The sequence below is a fragment of the Leopardus geoffroyi genome, chromosome D2, assembly GCF_018350155.1.
Source record: "Leopardus geoffroyi isolate Oge1 chromosome D2, O.geoffroyi_Oge1_pat1.0, whole genome shotgun sequence".
Classification (NCBI taxonomy): domain Eukaryota; kingdom Metazoa; phylum Chordata; class Mammalia; order Carnivora; family Felidae; genus Leopardus; species Leopardus geoffroyi.
This window is the reverse complement of record NC_059334.1, coordinates 85,889,878-85,911,056: the sequence shown is the minus strand read 5'-3', so window position 1 is coordinate 85,911,056 and position 21,179 is coordinate 85,889,878. Positions and strand designations below refer to the sequence as shown.

The 21,179-nt window shown below is 54.6% G+C and overlaps 1 long non-coding RNA gene across 1 annotated transcript; it reads right to left on the bottom strand.

Annotated features, from left to right (window-relative positions):
• Positions 1–1,293: 1,293 nt before the first annotated feature.
• Positions 1,294–17,430, bottom strand: LOC123577229. The gene is made up of 2 exons (XR_006701775.1): positions 17,285–17,430; positions 1,294–1,636 (listed from the first exon to the last, which is right to left on the bottom strand). It is a non-coding gene; the product is annotated as an uncharacterized LOC123577229 (long non-coding RNA).
• Between the last annotated feature and the right edge of the window lie 3,749 nt (positions 17,431–21,179).

Here is a 21,179-nt window from a genome sequence, read left to right as displayed (position 1 = left end):
CCAAGACTAGCATGTCCTCTGCCTGCCATCCTCTGTCCTTGAGGCTCCGCCTGTGTCTCCCGGACTGGCCAGGGAGGCAAGGAGCCCTGCCCTGACCCGACACTCCCCGGAAACCCCTCACCTGCCCGCGTGCCTCCCCTGAGGCAGGAGGGCACAGAGACACCAGATTTTCCAATGGAGGAGGAGAGAGAAGAGGAAGGAGAAGGGCCTGTTCTTCACCCTGCTGACCCCAGTAGTTGTACAATCCACACGTTGTTGGAAAGCCTGGTAGCACTCCCGTCCAGGCCTGGCCGTGGACCCTGGCCCTCAGCACCACTGCATGACCGGCCTCCTCCAGCGCCTCCCCCCCCGCCTCCCCACCGCCATACACACGCACCTGCCCCAGCAGATGCAGACACTCCGTTCCCCAGCTGGGCATCTCAGGCCCTGGGGCAAGACCCTGATGCCAGGCCCAGGCCTCAAGTCCAGCCACTCCCTGAATTTCCAGTTCCCCCTCCTTTCACCCAGGGAAGCTCCCTCTTCCCCACGCCCCCGGCACAGACATGACCACTGACTTGCTTCTACCACGACAAAGGACAGGGCCAGGTCTGGACAGAAAACGTAGGGGCTGGATACCCCGTGTTCTCCTGCCGCTGCCGTCTCGTGTTGAGGCTGCGATGTCCGAGGACCCAGTGGTAACCATCTGCAGTCGCCCTGGCCGCACAGATGTGCCTGCAGACCGCCCTCCCAGAGAGCCGGCCCATCATCATGAAAAGGGCTCTGGTGTTTCTGGGAAGACTTGCCTGACAAGGATCACAAACGATCCCTGCCTTCAAGTATATGCACCCCTGGCAGAGACCGTCTGTCTGGGGCTGCCGAGAGCAGGGGGCTCCAGGCTCCCGATCCAGCCCTCCTCCACTTTTCCTCCATCATGCCTCTGAACATGAATTTCAGCCGGTATTTGGGGGAGCCTGGCTCCCTCCCTGAAGATTGATCACTGAAATCACACTGTCTGCTTAAAATCTCTGTTCCAGAATCAAGAGAGAACATGTTTATAAGTGTTAAATTGCCCTAGACTAAAGCCTTTCTTGCAAAGGGATGCTGCATAATTAAACTACAAACAATAGCAAAAAAAAATTAAACTTTAATTGTTACTATCTTGAGAGGTATTTGCCACAAGCTTTCCCTTAAATAGCTCACTTTTCTGGGGGATGAAATTGCACTAAGTGCTTTCATTAGTGGACATTTGGGTTTTTTTCTGGGGCAGATGTGAGACATGTCAGATTTGGATTAGTAATTAACACAAAATTCAAGCTCTTTGAATATCATGTTTATAGATTATCGTTTTATCTGTTCAGTGACTGGTAAGTGCCTGCTATCCTGGACTGAGTCAGGGTGATGGCGATACGGAGTAGCAGCTGGGTTCGGGGGTGAGCACGAGTGCCCGGGGCAGGGGCGGGGGAGGGCACAGCTGGTCCCCTTGGCGGCCGTCCGTACCCACACGCCGTTTATTCACCTGCACCTGAGAAGCTGCAGGTCTGCTGACACGTAAGCTCCTTTTCCTTCCTTCCTTCATTCTTCCCAGTGTTGGGCTCTGCTCTTGGTTCCTGGGGTTCAGTGGCACATCCGAGGGACCGAAACCACTGCCTCCCAGAGCCTAGCGAAACGAGAGCGTGGACAACACACAAGAGAAACTCGTAGCTCAGGTGGCGTATTGGAGCAGGTGCATGTTCGGAGAGCAAGGAGGAAGAAGAGGCTTGAAAGGAGGGAGCCAGGAGGCGGGGGTGTGCGGGCTGACTGGGCAGCTCCCTCTGGAGCCTCCTTGCTGCCAACCCCCAACCCAGCTCTCCTGGGCCAATCCGCAGCCCTCAGCACGGTCAGTCCGTCCCCCTCCTCGTCCTGGTGGCTCTTTGGTGGGAGTCTTTTTCCGAGTCCCTGCTCCATGGCGCCTGCGTGTTGGAGGTCCTTCCGGCTCTGCTGCTCACTCCCCCTTCCATCATCGCTCGCTAGCTGGGTGGCCTTGTCCAGGCTCTGACAGCTCCCACATCTGCATTGCAGCCCGGACCCTCCCCGGAGCCCCAGACCCCCAGAGCTGATGATTCTATGACATCTCTGTGTTAAGCATGGTTATTTGTTCCGACGCTCGGACATCTGTGGCCCTCCCTGCTGCCCCTGGAGGGACCGCCCCTCCCAGGACTGCCCCATGCCTAGTGACAGTGAACAACTCAAAGGCATTTTTCTTATGAAAACCCACCAATCCCTAACTATGTCCTCTATCTGGCTCTCACACACCTGCCCTGCCCTAACCTCTTCAGGGTAGAGAACCCGACCCAGAGTCCACCGACATCATTCAAATGAGCCAGGCTGAGCCTGCTTCCTATGCCTCTCCCATCTTTTCCTGTGGAAACATAGTAAAGGCTCCTGCCCTTTACTAAAGTAAAGGGCTCCACACCCCCGCCCTGCCTCCTGACCAGCCCCCGTGCTTCCCGTGGACCCCTGTGGCCTGATGTGCCCCCCACTCTTGGGAGCTGTGAGTCACACACTCTTTTCATTGACAATCGCCTGGCCTGTTGGCCTCACCAGTCCTGTATAACAACAAAACCTGTATTTTTAAAGCATCTGCTCTGAATGTCAAGTTGATACCTTCATTGTCTGTGCTGCTTTGAACCCGCTCCAAAGCTTAAGAACCTAAATAAAGACCCTGTGGCCAGATGATTTGAGCTGGGCGGTAGATCCCTGCAGGTGCCATTGTCCAGCAGCTAACGGGTGGCTGGCCCAAGATGGCCTCATTCGTGCTGGGCAACCCGTGCTCGGCCAGGACAGCTCCTCTCCGCACGGCCGCCTCCGGGCATGTTCCTAAGATCCGGAGAGCAGGAGCGGCAAAGCCTCTGGAGGCCAAGGCTCAGAAGCCACACAACATCACTTCTGCCTTTTGTTGGCCAAGGCAAGTGTCAAGACGAGCCACAGTCTGGGGTTGGGGAAAAGACTCCATCTCTCGATGGAAGGAGTGGCCAAGCCCCGCTGCAGAGGGGCCTGGAGGCTGGGAAGGCAGCCACAGCACCTCAAACGTGTCCCACACGTTCTCACGTGTCCACACCCGAGCTCGGGCACTCGCCCCTCCGGCAGCTCTCCCTCACATCAGTGAAGCCCCACCCTTGGTGTCACTCTCGACTCCCCTTGTCCACTCACGCCTTGTGTCCATCCGGCAGCAGGATCTGTGGGCTCCACCGTCTCAGCGAACCAAGAACGTGCCCACATCTCGAGACCCTCACTGCCGCCGCCCTGGTGCAGGCTCCCAGTCTCCCCACCAGGGTGGTGCCGGCCGCCCGTCCCAGAGCCAGCGTCCTCTGCTCCGCGGAGCCGGCTGCTGACGGAGCCACGGGTTCTGTCCTCCAGCCTCTGGGTCTCACTGGATCCGGCTTGGCCCCTAGCATCTCCAGCAGACGCAAGCAATTGATTTCTAGGCCCCGTGGCTTCAAGCGTCTTCAGCCAATAACTACCAACGACTGATAAAGTGTCAACATTCTGTCCTGAGATCTCAGTGTTTGGAAGTCATCTTCCAAGTTGCTGATTTCCAAAACGTTTTGCTGTTTCACTCCCATCCATTAAAAAGAAACGAGCATACTCTCCTAGTGCATGTGTATTTATTTACATTCTAAATATATACATCAATGGCCAAATGAACACATAATGTATGTGCTCAGTGTCATTAGCGGACCCTGCCAGACCTACGTCCCCACCCTTCTCCTGGCTCTGCACCCGGAACGCTATCCAGCACGGACGTCATCGTCATCGACAGTCCCCTCATATTCTGCCTTCTATTGGGTCTGGCCCTCATGTAGCCTCGTGAGGTCAGGGTGCTTACTCCCAGCTCCCTCCCTGGGGGGTGTCATGGCCTCGCTGCACCCTTCCCCTCTCCATAGAGCCCTGGGGTGCTGACCGTGCCTCCTGGTTTCCCTACACCGTGACCACATCTTCCAAAGAGTCTCTTTGTCCCGGGTCCCAACAAGAAGCATATGGCTCATGCGATTAGGACACCTCAATAAGCGTTTAGTAAATGTACAGAGTTTAGTACCCTTTACAGGGGTGTGGGAGAAAAACGTGACTCAGGGCCAGTTGTCAAGGTGTAGTCACCTTCCCAGGCACACAGGAAGAAGGGAAAAGTGGACCCCAAACCCAGAAGGGCAGAATCCTGCAGAGAGGCCTGGAGAGAAGCAGGGCCCTCGGGAGAAGGAAGTCAGACACCCAAGGCAAGCCCACGAGAGGGGGCGGTGACTGCCAAGCCTCCTGCTCCTCCCTCTTCCCAAAACCAGCCAGGGCTCCCCACCGCCCAATCCCAAAAGGGCAGGGGCGCATGGACAGAGCTCACGCAGGACAAAGGAGCAGTGAGAGGGCATCTGAAGGGGCGAAGGGAGCCAGCACAGCCTTTACTCCTGGCTCATGAGATCATGCTGACATTGAGGGTGCTGCCTCCCTCCTGCCAGGACTCTGACTGATAAAATGTACATTGTGAAAGTACAAAAAAAAAAAAAAAAAAAAAAAAAAAAAAAAAAAAAAAATATATATATATATATATATATATATATATATTAAGTGTAACTCCTTTAAGTTAAAGGTAAGTATCCACAGATGTTCTGATGCCCCCTGCCCACGTTCAGTGGCTGATACTGTGTCCTTTGCAGACACACACACCCCACGGCAGGACCCCTGTGACACAGGGCCGCCCAGGTCAAGAACAGGGAAGGCAGGTGAGTCGAGAATCCAGCTATCACCTCTTCTCTGGGGGTGTCCGTCCTCTAAACGTGAGCCCAGCCTGGCAGGCTGTCCTCAGATGCTGATCTCTCTGGGCTCAGAGCTTCTGTGCCACTCACCTACACCTGTCAGACGAGTGTCCGGGGGAGGAAGGGAGAGGAAGCTTCCGGGGGCCTGTCAGCTGCCAGTCCGCCCCTGCACGCAGCCAGGGCACTTGAGCGAGAACGCACGAGTCCCTCTCTGGGTCTCATCAAGTTCATTGGGTCATGTGCATAGGAAGGACCATGGCCTCCCGTCAGGGTGCCAGGACCACCCCCCACACACCGATGGGCTTTGAAGGAGGGGGCAAAGGCACAGGAGCTCCTGTGGCTTCTGTGACAAATGGCCACAGACCGGGTGCTTTAAGACAACAGAGTGTGTCACAGGAAGTCTGAAAGAGGGGCACAGCAGGCCGTGCTGTCTCCACCGGGTCCAGAGGAGGACGATTCCTGCCTCTTGGCCGCTGCAGCGGCCAGCGTTTCGTGGCTGGTGCCACGCGGCCGCACCCTCCGCGTGCACCGTCTCGCGACCGCCTCCCCCCATGCGCTGTGTGCGCCTCTTGCTATGGGGACACATGTCACACCAGACCAAGGGCACTATGCCAGGATGATCGCCTCGTGAGTTATAGGTTGACGACATCTGTAAAGACCTTATTTCCAAACAGGTCACATTCACAGGTGATGAGGCCCGAGGCTTCAATGTCTGGGGGGAGGACAACACCGGGCTGCGGGGGAGGACAACTCAAGGCTGCGGGGGGAGGACAACACCGGGCTGCGGGGGAGGACAACACCAGGCTGCACGAGGAGGACAACTCCACTAAAATGAATGTGAAGGGCGTGGCTGAGGGCTGTCAACCCCTGGGAGCAGCCTTTTGTCTGGACCCTTCCGTGGGCGCTCCAGCTGGACATCTAGGGGCCCGCAGACTCTCCTCTGTAAGGAGCCTGACTTAAGAAAACACTTTTTCTGGGTGCCTGGGTGGCTCAGTCAGTTGAGCGTCCAACTTCGGCTCAGGTCATGATCTCGCGGTCTGTGGGTTCAAGCTCTGCGTCGGGCTCAGCGCTGACAGCTCGGAGCCTGGAGCTGCTTCCGATTCTGTGTCTCCCTCTCTCTCTCTGCCCCTCCCCTGCTCATGCTCTGTCTCTTCCTCACTCGAAAATAAATAAACGTTAAAAAAAATTTTTTTTAAAGGAAACAAATCACTTTTTCTAACGTATGTTCTACAAGACCTGGCGATGGAGGCAAAGGTTTGCCTAAAAGCCCTAAGAATTGCTATTCAAGTTTCAAAACAAAGCGTTTAATTACCTTTCACACGCCACAGCAATTTTTATTTTAAAATGACCTCCACCTCAATCTGAATTCCTCCAGAACACCCTTGGTAAAAATATGTTGCACGAAGCCTCTCTCCGCAGCAAATATCAGACTGTATCACGCTGTTAACACCATCTGCAGACCTCCCTTGTTAGCCCTGCACAAGTGTATTTAAGAAGCCATTTCAAATGCATTAACACCAGCCATAATAAGTCACTTCCTTACTGAGGTCCAGCAAAGGAATATATTCAGGATCTTCAAATCCTGGCTTTTCTGAAATCTCTCCAAGTTCTACTTTCCATGGAGAAATTGGTAAGTTCACCTCTGTGTTCCCATCCTATAAGCCAAAAGAAAATGAATAAGTTTTCTGAAGAGTTCAATTGAGTTTCGCATAAAGAGCATCAAAGTTCAACGTCTTTATAGAAAAATGTCAACACCAATTTCCAGGAGCGGAAGGAGATGTCTAAGTGTCAAAAAAATTATATCTAGGAGTCCCTGATAAAAAGGGACACGGTACAGAAAAGAGGGTAAAAATGGTGAGAATATTAGTTTTGAATTATCTTTGTTCAATATTCCCAGCAATTAGATCAGAATGGATCCGAGGCCAACTCCCCTCACGCTGAGCCCCACATCCATTCAACTCTCACTCAGCTCTCCAGGGGAGGGACTCACAGACGTTTCATCAGCGTCGAGAGAAATCAAAACCCCCACAAACTCAGAAAGCAGACCTGAAAAATCTTGCAAAGGTTGTTTTTAGGTATGAAAATATTTCAGAGAGTTTTAAGTCAGTGTGAAGATTGTGAGGTGTCACTACTACGGATAGGTCCAACACTTTGGCTCTGAAATACAACTAAACGTGTCTAAGGTAGAGATGCCCAGTAAGCCTGAAACAGACGCTGAAGGAGAACAAGATGGCAGCTGGAGGCTGGAGACACGGCGAGAGATGACAAGCCGGTGGAAACCGCCAGACGACCGAGAATCGGGGGCAGATTAGGAACAGTACCGGGAGTGTGGGACCCTCCTGGAAGCCAGACAGACGCAGTTAAAACAGCAATTGGCCAAAGCGCCCAGTAAGCGAGGAAACTACCTGGTGGCGCCCGGCGAATAATTGAGAAGCAAACTCATCTCCATGATGGCTCCGTATTGTGTCGATCGGCCACAAAGAGCCTCCGTGTCGTCACATTTCAGCTAAATGAAACACCGAGAGGCCATAACAGAGGCTATGAGAGACTGAAATTGTCCACTGAGTGATGAAAGGCTAATATAAAACCTATCCGCTCCGTTGTTTATCACATCCGACAAGAAATTGAATGCCATGAAACAGAAATCATAACGCAAAGAACACACTTCATTAGGGGGAAAGCTTAAAGCAGCCATAGAATAACCCATCTGCCCATTTTCAATTTCTTCTGAGATCTCTGCAGAGGCTATGGCAAACGGAGAAGGGAAGGCTTTTGAGTTCCAATGAATCACGGGATTGGTGGGGGGTTAAAATGTGCCAGCAAGAAGTCCTGTGTGACGGAAAATCGAGCCCCAGAGGCCCGCACAAGGCACAAGAAAAGCCCGCCGGAAGGAGGGAGCTGATAATGAGATACTTAACCAAATTGTCTCGCTGCCTCCCGAGGAGGGCAAATTATAGGACGTTGGGATAATGGGAGGAGGAGGGTCACCCCACATTTGCTAACGGCCTCAGCACCAAAGCCAGGGAACACTGAGCCGCACAGACCAGGGAAAATGGGCCGCCTCCCAGTTGAGGAGAAAACCGTGTTCAATTGCGCAGGAATCAGAACCAGATTCTCCTGAAATATGTCTCCTAAGACAAAACCTCATTTCCAATTTAGATGGACTGTTAGGGACAGCCGAAAGTTCCGTGGATATCAGAAGAGAAACCCCACAACGCGCCAAGGCGGAGCATCGGATGAATTCACACTGCCGGCATTCGGAGACCTGAAGCATCCAAGTGGCCTTGCTTACGAAGGGACCACGGAGGTACAGATGGTCTACAAGTTTCCGGATGTGCTCCTAAGCTGTCCTCGTTCGGCCAAGAAGCACCGCTCTCGGTCCTCCCGTGGAAGGACAGCGGATCGCGGACTGCAGGGAGTTGCCGGGTCTGGGGTGGATGGCCGGCTGCAAAGTCCTCCAGGAGGCAGATCGTCTGCATTTGCCCCAGGGGTGACCGGCTAGGCCCCCCCCCCCCGTCTCCTCTGCCGCCCCACCAGGCAGCCACGCTGTGCCCCTGACACTGACTCCGCGCCCCAGCATCGCGTAAAGCTTTCAGGTTAGCTGAGGGACCCTAATTGTCAGTTGTCTGAACCCCTACAGGACAAGACCCCCCAGACTTCGTTTTCATTTTGAAATTTTGGGTGGAGCAGAGAGAAGCAGAAGCAGGCAGCTCCGACCTAGACCCCTTCTCTGGAGGCCGAAGCCTGGAAGGTTCTGTGGGCCCTGCTAAGGGCAGAGGCGAGCCCCCACTCCCAGCTGGACACGAGGGGCACGGATGGCTCCCCGCGGTGGTGCTTTCCGGGAGGGGAGCCCGCTGCTCTGCTCCAGCAGAAGTGGAACAGAGTCTGAAGAGGTGGGTGTCAGCACCCCGCCTCGGCTCCCCTGGGGGGGTTGGAGCCACGTCACGCGGGTGTGACATCAACTGTGTGACAGAGCCTGGGACAGAAGCAGGTGCAAGGCCAAACTGAGAGGAGGCTTTGCAACTGTGAGTTCCCCCAAGGAGACATTTGGGCACTAACTAGACTTTGCGGCGACAGGAGGGCAAAGCAAGACGCGGTTCCCCACCGCCTGGGCCTGTGGCTGGGGGCGGGGGAGGAAGGGTCCACTCACACCCACACCCAGACGCCGGGGGTGGCAACGAGCCCCCCTCTGACCTACGGACGGACCACTCACAGGCTCACCTCAAAGGAGGAATTCTGTCGGAAGAATTCTAGAACTTAGAAGAAGGTGGAAAATGTCTTCCCTGTTAGCATTCCAAAGCACACCCACGTTTTGTAAAGCCTCTGAGAAGGCCTGCAGGCCAGGCAGCACAGGTCACCATGGGGTCTGATTTTAGGCACAATGTGGCAAAAACGGCCTCACACGTGCCGTCCTCTCCGAAGATGGACCTGTGGAATTTGCATCCCTAAATATTTTCCACGACAATAAAACAACCTGGAAAACACAGTCTTCATAATTTAAGGCACCTGGGTGGCTCAGGCGGTTGAGCGTCTGGCTCTTGATTTAAGGTCAGGTCATGTCGTCACAGTTCGTGGGTTCGAGGCCCAGATTGGATTTCACACTGACAGTGCAGAGGCCGCTTAGGATTCTCTCTCTGCCCCTCCCCTGCTGGCTCGCTCTCTCTCTCCCTCTCTCTCTTTCTCTGCCCCTCTCCTGCTGGCTCACTCTCGCTCTCTCCCTCTCCCTATTTCTCTGCCCCTCCCCTGCTGGCTCTCTCTCTCTCTCTCTCTCTCTCTCCCTCTCTCTGACCCTCCCCTGCTGGCTCTCTCTCTCTCTCCCCCTCCCCTGCTGGCTGGCTCTCTCTCTCTCCCTCTCCCTCTCTTTCTGCCCCTCCCCTGCTGGCTGGCTCTCTCCTCTCTCCCTCTCTCTGCCCCACCCTGCTGGCTAGCCCTCTCTGCCCCTCCCCTGCTGGCTCACTCTCTCTCTCCCTCTCCCTCTCTCTGTCCCTCCCCTGCTGGCTGGCTCTCTCTCTCCCTCTTCCTCCCTCTGCCCCTCCCCTGCTGGCTCCTCTCTCTCTCCCTCTCTCTGCCCCTCCCCTGCTGGTTTGCTATCTCTCTCTGCCCCTCCCCTGCTGGCTTGCTCGTGCTCTCTCTCTCTCTCTCTCTCTGCCCCTCCCCTGCTGGCTGGCTCTCTCTCTCCCTCTGTCTCTCTCTGCCCCTTCCTGCTCACTTGCTTGCTCTCTGTCTCTCAAATAGAAAAAAATATTAATTTTTTTTAATCTTCGTAATTTAACAGTGGAAAGCCAGATGATAATGTGAACGCTTTCCTCCTGTGGCTGTATCTTCACACACCCCTGTGCAATGCCCATCCCCGGTCCCAGCAGACTGGGTTGGGGGTTTGGGAAGCAGCTTTCCCAAGGCAACCAGGACCCCTCGGGGGTTTTCTGCTGACAGGCGCTCCAGCCACTCGGACGCCTCCGTGAAATTCTAACGTCTCAACTGCCATCATCTGTTTGTCACTTCTGACAAAACTCCTCACCTCATGCTTCACTTTGGAAGCCCGTCAAAGCCACATACAGAGCCTGGAAGGTCCCTGCTTTATCTTGGACTCTGGTCTCTGTTGGGCAAAAACAGATGGTCACTTTCTTACCAACAAGCAGTGTGGCCATTCCTGCGAGCTGCCCCCCCATCCCCCACTGCACTGGTCTGGGCCATGGCACGCCCAGAGCACCGGGCTGTCCCGCGTCGGGGCCACCGCAGGCAGCAGCGTCCTGCAGGCTTCCCCCGAATGCCCTAGGGACACGGGAGCCCCCACCCTCAGGGTCAACAGCAACAGAGGCAAGCAGACACCCCGATAACCAACCCTGCCGGCAGTCAGGCAGAGCAGAGCAGACACGTGGGGACCACCACGACAGGGAGCTTGGTGGCTCAGGTTTGGTCAGGTGATGCTGACAGGCGGCTCAGCTCCCAAACGGGCAAAAGGGCAACACGCCCGGCCTTCGTCCTGCTCTATGCTCTGCCACCGTGAGGCCTTCAGAGCAGACAGGCCTGGGCGGCACATCCGGGGCGGCTGGCCAGGAAACCACACCCCTGAGACGGCCAGATGGTGGCCGGAGCCCTTCCCTGGCCACCCCCACCCCCACAGTGAGCCGGCACCTGCCAGGGCGGCCTGGCCCCGGGAGCTGGGCAGCCAGGAAGGTGAAGCCTTGAGCAAGTGACTGACCCCCGAGGGTCACAGAAGCATGGAGATAACAACAGCACCAGTGAAAACCCCTCAACGCTGCTGACGAGCTCGATCAAGAGAGAAAACACACATGGAAACTGCACACTTGACGAGCAATCACCAGAGGGTCACGGTGCGGCTCCATGGGGCCGAGGGGAGTGCGCCCTCCTGCAGGGGTGCAGCCCGCTCCTCTGGCCCCACAGGGGGGCCTCTTACCCAAGCTGAGGCTCTGGCCGCTGGGCTCTGCGGTGCCAGGGTGGGCACGGGGCCAGGGGTAAGCTCATGAAGGCCCCCAAAGATGCCCGGTCAGAAGCCCTGGGGCCGGTGAATGTGACCTTAGCAGAGACTTTGCAGGTGTGATTAAGTTCATGGCCTTCCTATGGGAAGATGACCCTGGATGGGGTGGGTGGACCCCAAACGCCACCCCAAGTGTTCTTAGGCGAGAGAGGGCTGTGCTGCTTAGGAGCAGTTCTTAGGGGAGAGAGAGAGACCTGAGGGGCTCACAGAGAAGAGGGCGATGGGGCCGAGAGGCTGGAACAACGCCACCACGAGCCAAAGAACCCGGGAAGAGCCTCGGGGAGAGAGCGGCCCTGCACCCTGCTTCCAGACTTCCGGGCTCGGGACCCACCAGAGAATACACTGCTGTGTTGAGCCGCCCAGTGTGCCGTGACTCGTCACCGTGACTTCAGGAAGCTGCTACGAGGCTAAGCGGGACCGCGGGGAACCTGCCTGGTGCTTCCAACGGAGTCCAGGAGGACCTTTTCCTTGTGGAGTGCCCAGGCTGGGAGGATCAAGGGCGGACCTCCTGAGCCAGTCTCCCGCCTCCTGGAGAAAAGCGCTTTGCTCCAGGAGAGAAGGAGGCCAAGGCTCCAGGAGCCACAGAAAGCCGACGCCAGGAAGGTCAGACCTGACCCCGGGCAGGGTCGGCTGGCTCCAGCCGACGCTCTCCGTGGCACTTAAGCCAGTCGTGCTTCTGGGCCCAAATGGTCCTGCAGAGACTGTACACCTGAGAGATGGGGCCACCTTCTGAAGACAACATGTGCCCGCCCTGGGAGGAAGCCAGCAGCCCTGGGGAGCTGAGCAAGAGCAGAGTGGGGGGCGGTGGATATGGGGATTGCTTGAGGAAAAGAAAGCTCTACTGTGTAAATGCATGTACTTCTATTTCTGTATATTATGATGTTTAGACTTCTAAGAAAACCCTTCTGGCCGTGGAGACACTGCCCCCCCGCCCCCCGAGCTAGGCAGTTCTTGGAGACACAATGAGCCCAGCAGGGCACACATGGGTTATGTAGGCCAACTACCCAGAGCCACATCTCCTGTCTGGCCCCCACACCCAGAAGGCCACATTCCTCTGCCTCGCTCATCTCAGGGCCAGGTGCCAGACAACTGAAGACCCCAAAACCAGCAGAATTGGTCACACCGGCCAATCCTAAGGGTTCACCCTGCCCTGCCTCACCCTTCCCTTGGAAACTCCCAACAAAGGCCGTGCCTAGGTGCTCCCTTGCTCCTGACTTCTGTCCCCTGGCCACCCTGGTGTTTCCTCATGGGGCCCCACATGGCCTGGCGTGCCTCCTGCCTCTGGGACCCATGATATGATAGTCTTTGTTGTCCTGAGCCCATCTCGGGCTCCTCCTGAGGCTGCACCTGACTGTCCAGATCACAAAGAACACAACACAAAAGCCCTGCCCAGGACATGAGGGTGTGAGCTCACTGCAGTGTGAGCTAAGAGCTATGAAGGAAGGAAGGACAAGGGCAGCAGAAACAGAACAAGGCAGTCCCAGGAAATAGAACTCCTTTTACACAGAGAGCAGGTAACAAGTGAGGACATGTGTGCTATTTACGGAGTCTGAAGATGCCTAAGTGTGAACACATGCTCTACTATTTTGCTTATGGCAAAAACTGAGATTCTAGAAGTTTCCAGAATGACCGTCAGTAGGCTGTAACCCAGATACCATGTCTCTCTTGGGCAGAGCGAATGGATGGCACATATTTGAAATATATATAAAATAAAATAGACCCCCAATCTTACCAATAGGCTGGTAAGGTTGTCCCTTCCTTAAGAGACTCCCCTCTCCACTGGGAAGGATCGAGGTGCCTGGGGATGTGTGGGGAAGGCCTGTTTCCCTGCAGCCCAGCACATGCTCGGGGACCCCTGAAGGTGTCTGAGCAGCTATACCTCAGGCAGAGTCCAGCGTCAGGGAGAAACCAGGCCTCCCAATGCCAGAAGTCTGAAATCGAAGTGTCCACAGAGACCGTGCCTTCTGGAAACTCTGAGACGGAGCCTGTTCTATGCACTCTCCCAGCACCTGGTGGCCGCCAGTAGTCTGTGGTGTCCCTAGACTTATGGCCACATCCCTCCAATGCCTCTCACAAGGACACCGGCGATTGGAGGTAGAACCCACAGCGAATCCAGTATGATCTCATCTGGAGATCTTTGACTACATCTTCAAAGACTGTTTTCAAATAAGGTCACACTTAGAGGCATGGGGATTAACACTCTGACATATCTTTTGAGGGGATACTCTTTAACCCACTATAGCCTGCATTTATAAAAATGTGGTGGCAAAGACAAGGATGGGCCAACCGTGAACTCCACCAATAGATGCCCATCCCCTTGGTGAAGACTTTGCTCACAGCAAATGCCTTTGCCAGCATATTATTAACCCGGTACTTAGTAAGTGCTAAGCAGTGCACTGATCCCTTGGTCCGTGTCTCCCATTTCACATAAGTACATCTAGAACATCCATCTTGCACTTTGATATGCATCAAGGCCCTAAGAGGAGATTTTCCTGAGCACAGAGGACACACAGTTCCTGGTGGGAGCACGGGGCCTCAGAAGAAGGCCCTATAAAGGGCTTCTGGCAAAACCTAGACAGAAGCCCTGCTGAGACAAGTCATGTGATAAAGCATGCCCAAGTGACTTAGTCCACCACTCCTGCCGACAATGTTGCTCTGACCCAGCTCACTCTGTCCTGGCACCATTCTGGAACCAAGAGAAGTTGGAGAAAGGAGTAGAAAGGCAGCACGCCCTCACCAGGATTTACAGGTGTCTGCCCAGAAGATGCGGGCCACAAGATTCCCAGCCAACAAACCCATCTCCAGGATGAGATCAGAAGAAGATCCCACCAGTAGGGCGGCACAGGAGTCTCCTGCCATTTTTCACCTCTGCATGTGTGAAACTGACATCCTTGAAACCACATCCGTAAGGGTGTCACTCAAACAAGAAAGCACAGGCTTCGTCTGCTCCAAAATTCCGATTCATCAGTTGGAAAAAAGCAGGAGTGTGGGAAGATAATATACAGTCTAACAGAAGAGAACTGCAGAAACCGACTTTTTAAAATTCTTAATAAATATGTTCACAACTCCATGATAACATGTTTAGAGGTTGGATTCAATGGGCAGTTTTCTAAGCAAATACAAATTATAAAACTGACCTAAGAAGAAATAGAAACTCAAACCGGTGGTTCTCCAACTTTAGTAAGTATCAGAACCACCCGGAAGGCTAGTTAAAACAGAGATGGCTGGGCCTGGCCCCCGTGTGTCTGATTCAACAGGTCTGTGGGCAGGTGGGGTCGGGGTGGGGGCTTCTAAAATTTTGAATTTCTACTGGGGCTGCTGGCTCAAGGACTACATTTTAAGACCCGGCAGTCTGGACACTAAGCCTCATGAGAGCCAGCCAGAAGCTGGTCTCTATGAGGACATAGTCAATGTAACTGGTTGAATTAATAAGCAAATGGATAGTATGACATTAGAAAATTTAATATAACTTATCATAACAGAAGAGAAAAACCCGTGCTCTACAATCTTTAATGCTGCTTTTGTAGCCAGAAGGCAAACTCACACACCTTAAAATGCAATTCTCAATGTACTGAACTTAATACCTTACAATAAAACTTAATTGTTCTAAGTGATGTTTGCAAATGTAAATAATTCAATTCCTTTAAATAATTTAAACCATATCTACAAATACAACATGGCAGACGACTTTGAAGCCTTCAAAGCATGGAAATGGCCCAAAACACATGAATAAATGAGATGATCACACAAGTCACTACTACATCCACTCAATCTCCTTCTAAATATGACAGCATGGATTCAATTTACTTTGTTGTTTGTGGTCCGAATCTCGGCACTGTTACAATATCTCATTTCTTATTTCTCTGCCTTCCTCGACTTAAGACCCAAAAGGAAGAAGGGGAAAGTCATCTCAGCCCTGCCAAGGCTGCAAGTTCTGGGCTGCTGGTCAGCTGATTCTTGGCCAGGACGGAGACCCACTGTGCCTTCAGGGGGTGAAGCAGGCTCTCTGATCCTTTGAAAGGCAAGCTTTGCTCTGGATCAGTGAGACTTTCCACGCCTGGACCTTTCATGTGAGTTTCAATTTTTCCGAACCCTAAGGCTCTTCTCCAAATCCCACTTGGCCAACACTACACAGCATGTTCAGTCCAGGCACGTAGGAGCCATGTGTTCACATGACCAGAAACTTACACATACTTCACACACATCTCATTATAATGAACAGAATCACTCAGAATTTTCCCTAGAGTCTTGGCTGACACTAACTTTCACTGCTGCTGTTCCCTATATGGGATAGGTTTTTCTGTTGTGTCTTACTATTGATACTTTTAGCAAGCATTACGGAGGTGATAAGGACTAACCACTTTGAGACTTTCTTGCTTCGTCATGGATGGGTTCAAACCAAACCATTTTTTTGTTTTCTAGGACTTCCCCAAATCTTATTTAAAATATGCCTTTTTATGTGCTGTTCCCTTTCCTAAAGCACCCTTCCTTCCTCTCTCCCTGTGTCCCACGAAGAGAGCAACATGGTCTGACTGGTTCACTCTCACGCCTCTAGCAGCTAGCCCGGTATCTGGCACTTAGTAGACAGGCAGCAAAACATTTCTGGATGAGGGATCCAGTGAACGGGGGCCCGTTCCTCGGGTTCAGATGGCACCACGTGCATGCAGCCCGCCCCAGCACTGCCAGGGGAAGGCACTCAATCTCCTCCAGACTCTGGGGACATCTTCGGAGTCTCTCTTTCACACGTGCACACTCTCCCTGGCATCGGGTCTGAGCACAACCCTGCAAACAATCAGAACTGGGAAGATAAGAGTCCCTCATCAAGTCCTTGAGAATAGTAGATGCTCAGAAAACTTTGCTGAATGGACACAGGAGTGAAGGAATAAAGCCACAAATACTTTTATACACTCCCCTCATCTCAGGAGCCGTCACAAAGAGTCCAGAGGGCGCCATGATTGGTGACAAGGGAAGTCTCTCCAGGGAGTTAAGATGTGACCACAGGGCCTGAACCCTGAGCCCAGGCCCCACCCTGTCTCAGATCATGCCCAGGAGCAGGGCGGGCCCTGATACCACTCCTCCAGCAGGAATATGAGAGGGCTCCCTCAGTAGGGAAGTCAGGGCACCGACAATGACCAGGAAGACCCATAATCAGGTACCATGTAAGATCAGGACTTATGAAGTTTAGAACAAATCATTACATTAATTTCTGATGAGCTTTAATGCACTGCCCCTGACAGAACTCAATTCCCACTCTGTCAAGTACTTGGTTCCCAGGTGTATCAGTCAGGTTTTACTGTGTAACAAACAGCCACCAAGGAGAACAGCAATAAGCATTTATTTCTCACTAACAAGAGGAAGGCACAGCTGGGGCAGCTCTGTGCCAGGGTCACACTCAGGCTACTCTCCGTGTCTCCCTCTGGAGGGGCAGCCACCCGGGGCTTGAGCTCCTGACAAATGACAGAAGTTCCCTGAGGGCTATGTCTCCCAGGGGCTGGGCTCAGAGCTGGTGCACGGCCACCTCTTCCCACATTCCACCGGCCAAAGCAAGTTACGCAGCTGAGCCCAACATCCAAGCAGGACCAGAGGAGGAGGAGGAGGGGGAGGAGGAAGCACATGGGGGATGGGGACACGGAGGAAGTGGTTGCTGAACACCGGTCTGATCTGTCGCCCATGCCTGGGATTCGCCACCGCAAAGCATTGCCTGGGGTGAGCCCAGCACCTAGGGCGCTTTTATTATTTAATTCTGACAATTATAACTTAATACTGACATTTTAAAAATATAACACCACCACCACCACCAATTCTGACTTTGGGGCCCGGTCACATGGGCTTGGTGCCAGCTCTGGGAGCCACCAGTGAAGTCCTCGGACAAGTCACTGGCCTCGCTAAGCATCCGTTTCAAGCATCTTTAAATGCGGGGTGCTAAACAGTACTGGCATCACATAGCCCTCGTGTAGTCAGATGAGACTATCTGACAGTGCGTGACACCTAGGAAGTCCTTCCCAGAGGTCAGCCCTGCACTCACGCAGGTGATCAGTGCTGGCGCCTGGAGTCCACGCCTCCTCCGCTGCAAGCAACAGAGTGCTCTGAACGCCCCTCGAAAGGCCATTGTAGGAGACAGAACAGTCCCCACAAGGCCCCAGGAATCTGTAGATATGTGACATCACATGGCAAACGGGACCATGCGGATGTAAGGCTATGGATCTTAGGTAGGGAGACTATCCTGCACGACCAACTCAGGCGAGCTCTTAAGAGCAAAGAACTTTCTCCGGCTGAAGCAAGAGAGATGTGGCAGAAAGGTCATTCGGAGACACTCCAAGCACGAGGATTCTGAGCGCTGTGGCTGGCTCCGAGGCGGCACCCAGGCACACGGGCCCAAGAGAGGCCTCCAGGAGTTCAAGCAGCTCCCCGCTGACAGCCAGCAGGAGACAGGACCTCAACCTACCACCCAAGGAACTGAATTCGGCCAATCTCCTGAAGTGGAGCTCCGGGAGGGAGCAGAGCCCTGCTGATGCCTCGTGACCCACAGACGCCCTAAGATACTAAATCAGTGTCGTGCTCAGCAGCTAAAACCGTGATGATGTGTTACTACACTGCACGAGAACACGCACAGAACCACATCGTGCCAACGACCCAAATCCCTATCAGCCCCGCCGTGTAGAACCAAGCACCAAGTTGAACATTTGGTGCAGGTCAGCGCTCACACAGGTGACACACACACGTGTGGCTGTCCTTGCAGGTGATGACGTTGAGGAACGGGACTGGCGAGTGTTGGGGCCCGAGTTCAGAGCCAGGTCGGGGACGTCCAGAAGCCCAAGCTCCCGACCGGTCAGTTGCGGACGCCCCAGGGGCTGGGTCTGGTGGCCACAGCTCAGCACAGCGCTCTGAGCCTGGATTCACAGCAGCCCTGGAGAAAGAGCCGGGCCTTGCAGCTGGCTAACCGCGACAGTACCGCCCAGACTGCCTGACCCCTGGCCGAGCTCTTCTGCCTGCGCAACCTGGGTCCCGTTCGTGTTATAATGACACCTGCGTGTGCCTTCACAGAGCTCTCCGCTGGCCAGCTTCATGGACGGGCCTCCACTCATCGAGGGCTTCCTGCCATGCGCAGAGCAGCCAGCAACACAAGGTGATGCCCGGTAACTATCGCCTGAACGAATGTTCCCACCTGGACGAGTTCGGAACGTTCGCTCCTTTGCTTCTGGCCTAGTTGTTTCATCTCTGGATCAGACCCCTCTGTGGCTGAGATAGGAAAACCGAAAGACTCCACAAAAACCTGCGTTTTGCTCCTCCTCCTGCGTCTGTTCTTGCTAGGACCGGCACCCCCACTTTCTACACGTCTTGTGACGCAAATAGGTCCTCCTCATAAGGTCTGCATTACAGGTTGGACCACTCCCTCCAGGAGTTAATGACTTCTCTAGAACCGGTAGCATCTAAGGAAGGACCAGGTGAGAACGACCAAGAGAAGCTGTCATATGCAGATTCCAGACCACAGGCGCTAGATATCTCCAGGACCCCCTGGCCCCAAGCAATAGCACCTGGGCCCTCACCTTTGTTCTAACCAGTCCCTGGAGGACTGAGAGGACATTCTACACCAGACCACGGTCCTCAAGAGAAACCCCAGACCCCAAGCAAAGACAGGACTCTCTCTCCTTTCCTTTCGGAGTCTCCCATCACTGTCTATACCTGTACTCTCGACACCTTCAGTAAACTCTGCGGTCACCTCCTGCTGGCTCGAGGTTGATTTCTACCCTGCCCTCTGCCAGGGGCCCTCTGGGCTGGTCCTGTGGGACCCCCTCTGGGTCACGATGAAGGCTGTCCTGTCCGTTCACTCAAATCTCCAGCAGAAGTCAAAGTGAGGCGGCGTGCTTCATGGCTTGGTTGTTTCTGCAGGGCCGAGACCAGTTCCACAGGGAGCAAGCGGGACTCTGGCCCCGTCGTGCAGGTTGGACACTCTGCAGCCTGGGGAAGAGGACTGAGAGCCGGCAGCACGTGTCTCCTGCCACTGTGCGGGGTCCCCCATGTCCCTGCAGAAGGAGGCTCCACCCAGCCCTTGTCACAACAAAGGCTCTGAGCTCCGCGGATCTGATGACCCGGGCAGACCCGAACATTTGGCATGACCCAGCTTCGGTTCTCTGTCACAGTGGGGGGTTGACCTGCTTCCGGGGAGACTGCCTGGATATTCTAATCAGAACACAGACATTTGTCAGAGCAGGAGCCCTGATTTCACAGCCTGGGCGAAGTGTGGTTTAGCAGAGACATCACAGTAAACTGGCTGATTTTAAATTAGATTATGCCTCAAAGTCCCCTTAGCCCAGATCACATGCTTTTCTGCTTCCTAGTCTTCAAACATGTAGGTTGATGTATTTCTACCCCCTCCTGAGTTTTGCCAGCTAACAGGTAAGTCTTAATTTCATCAAACCCTTGAAATTTCTACTTCCTGTCCACATTAACACCTTAATGAAGAGCACAAAGCCTGCGGCTCAGTGTGAACACAGAGAGGGCGGCCATCCCCGCTGAGTGTTGAAGAGGGAGGCAGAGCCATACGCCTTCATCGTTCCTGGGCTTGGGGGGAAGGCACGGGGTACCTCCAATTACAGCACACCCTGGAGGGAGTGGTCCAACGTGTAATGCAGAGCAGCCCCGTGTCCAAGGAGGAAGAAGACAACACACTCTGTGTGACAATGACAAATGGAGAAGGGGGAGGGTGTTCTCTTTCCCAGACCTGGCTCCCCACCTTCAGGCTCCGGGAGGAGCCGCTCTCCACTTTGCAGCCCCCGGGCCCTCCAGCTCCCCCAGGAGGACAGGGCGGCCCCCTCGGTGCCCCTCCCCCACCAGCAGACCACAATCCAGGACTCGCCATCTGCCCATCACGGGTGTCCTGAGAATTGATAAGCAGCTAGACAGCAGCATTGCCGAGAGGCGCCGTGAAAAGACCAAGAACTGCTGTTATTAATCAAACAGAGACCCCTCCGGGGAAGCCACTTTGTTTGCTGAACTACAGTCAACTGAGAACTTGCTTGACTCTGCGTCTAGAATTGAGATCAGCCCTCTAATTGTTAAGAGACTGGCAGAGCCTTGAAATAAAAAGAGGGTTTAACCTGCTGAACAGGTTTATTCTCCGTGTCTGTAAGCCAGGCAGGGATCTGCCTCGGGAAGCCGGGAGGCCAAGGGGAGATTGGAGCCCTGAGTCTGTCAATCTCCCCTCGGGCTGCAGGAGAGAGGAGGCCTGTTGGAGCCCCACGGGGCCCAACACCGCCCCCACCCCCCACCCCCGCAAGCTCTCCTGGGAGAAGGAGGCGGAGGAGGCAGAGGTCTCTGCAGCCGGGAATCTGGGTTGCCGTGATTTGCATAAATTTGCATCGCACGTTCAGGCAGCCTTAGGCCCGGTGGGCTCTGCAGAAGTCATCTTCAGGGCAGCTCAGGGCACCGCGCCCCAGCCATGCCAGCGGCCCCGTGCCCGGTGAGCACCGTCCTCCAGCTCAAGAGACCGCAAAGCTGGCCTCCGTGTGCCGCCCGGCCCGCCCCCCACAAGCTGTGGCCGGGCCTGGCAGCCTACCTCCCAGGAGGTGAAGGAGCCTGTGTGCCCCCTGCTTCCTCCTGGGAACCCCACCCCCACCCCTCCCCAGGGCTCCCCCTCCTCCTCCTCCACCCTTCTTAGGAGGCCCTTTGGGGCAGCCTCCCAACAGGGCTCCCAACGGGGCACTTGATCTGCACCTTCTCATCTCCATGGCAACTCTCCCCGTTTCACACGAGAGAGAACCAAGACCCCAGTGGTGAGTGATTTTCCAGAATGGGCCCGCCAGGCACCCAGGGCTGAGACCCGTGGCAGGGGTCCACCCCCCCCCCCCCAGCTGTCTCTCCACTCAGCTCTGCATCCCGGATCTCAGCACCAGGCCCTTGTGGGGCTCTGAGGGCCCCTC